The sequence below is a fragment of the Arachis hypogaea genome, chromosome 19 (genome assembly GCF_003086295.3).
Source record: "Arachis hypogaea cultivar Tifrunner chromosome 19, arahy.Tifrunner.gnm2.J5K5, whole genome shotgun sequence".
Taxonomy (NCBI): domain Eukaryota; kingdom Viridiplantae; phylum Streptophyta; class Magnoliopsida; order Fabales; family Fabaceae; genus Arachis; species Arachis hypogaea.
This window is the reverse complement of record NC_092054.1, coordinates 76666398-76668095: the sequence shown is the minus strand read 5'-3', so window position 1 is coordinate 76668095 and position 1698 is coordinate 76666398. Positions and strand designations below refer to the sequence as shown.

At 36.6% G+C, this 1698-nt stretch overlaps 1 non-coding gene across 1 annotated transcript; it reads right to left on the bottom strand.

Annotated features, from left to right (window-relative positions):
* Positions 1 to 1000: 1000 nt before the first annotated feature.
* LOC112780600 (small nucleolar RNA R71) lies at positions 1001 to 1108 on the bottom strand. Its single transcript, XR_003191424.1, has one exon. It is a non-coding gene; the product is annotated as a small nucleolar RNA R71 (small nucleolar RNA).
* Between the last annotated feature and the right edge of the window lie 590 nt (positions 1109 to 1698).

Below are 1698 nucleotides of genomic sequence, written 5' to 3'. Positions count from 1 at the left end.
TTCTTATCTTCTTATCTTTTCAAAATGGATTTTCAAAATTTGTTGCAACTAACTAACTAACTTTTTGTTTGTTTCTTATCTTTTTTAAAACTACCTAACTAACTCCCTCTCTCTAATTTTCGAAAATATCTCCCTCTTTTTCAAAAATTCTTTTTAATTAACTAATTATTTTAATTTTTTATTTTAATTTTCAAAAATTACTAACCTTTTTCAAAAACAATTTTCGAAAATCACTAACTCTTTTTCAAAAAAAAAAAATTTCAAAAATTCTCTCTCTCTCTCATCTCCTTCTATTTATTTATTTATTTACTAACATCTCTTCCTCACTCACTAAAAATCCGAACTCTCTCTCTCTCTCTGAGTTCAGATTTTCTCTTCTTCTTTTCTTCTACTCACATAAGGGAACCTCTATACTTGGGTAAAAAGGATCCCTATTATTATTATTTTTCTGTTCCCTCTTTTTCATATGAGCAGGAGCAAGGACAAGAATATTCTTGTTGAAGCAGATCCAGAACCTGAAAGGACTCTGAAGAGGAAACTAAGAGAAGCTAAATTACAACAATCCAGCAAGCACCTTTCAGAAATTTTCGAACAAGAAGAGGAGATGGCAGCCGAAAATAATAATAATGCAAGGAGAATGCTTGGTGACTTTACTGCACCTAATTCCAATTTACATGGAAGAAGCATCTCCATCCCTACCATTGGAGCAAACAATTTTGAGCTGAAACCTTAATTAGTTTCTCTAATGCAGCAGAACTGCAAATTCCATGGACTTCCATCTGAAAATCCTTTTCAGTTCTTAACTGAATTCTTGCAGATATGTGATACTGTTAAGACTAATGGAGTAGATCCTGAAGTCTACAGGCTCATGCTTTTCCCCTTTGCTGTAAGAGACAGAGCTAGAGTGTGGTTGGACTCTCAACCCAAAGATAGCCTGAACTCTTGGGATAAGCTGGTCAAGGCTTTCTTAGCCAAGTTCTTTCCTCCTCAAAAGCTGAGTAAGCTTAGAGTGGATGTTCAAACCATCAGACAGAAAGAAGGTGAGTCCCTCTATGAAGCTTGGGAGAGATACAAGGAACTGACCAAAAAGTGCCCTTCTGACATGCTTTCAGAATGGACCATCCTGGATATATTCTATGATGGTCTGTCTGAATTAGCTAAAATGTCATTGGATACTTCTGCAGGTGGATCCATTCACCTAAAGAAAACACTTGCAGAAGCTCAAGAACTCATTGACATGGTTGCTAATAACCAGTTCATGTACACTTCTGAAAGGAATCCTGTGAATAATGGGATGCCTATGAAGAAGGGAGTTTTTGAAATTGATACTCTGAATGCTATATTGGCTCAGAATAAAATATTGACTTAGCAAGTCAATATGATCTCTCAGAGTCTGAATGGAATGCAAGCTGCATCCAACAGTACTCAAGAGGCGCCTTCTAAAGAAGAGGCCTATGATCCTGAAAACCCTGCAATAGCAGAGGTGAATTACATGGGTGAACCATATGGAAACACCTATAACCCCTCATGGAGAAATCACCCAAATCTCTCATGGAAGGATCAAAAGCCTCAACAAGGCTTTAATAATGGTGGAAGAAACAGGTTTAGCAATAGCAAGCCTTTTCCATCATCCACTCAGCAACAGACAGAGAACTCTGAACAAAATACTTCTAATTTAGCAAACTTAGTCTCTGATCT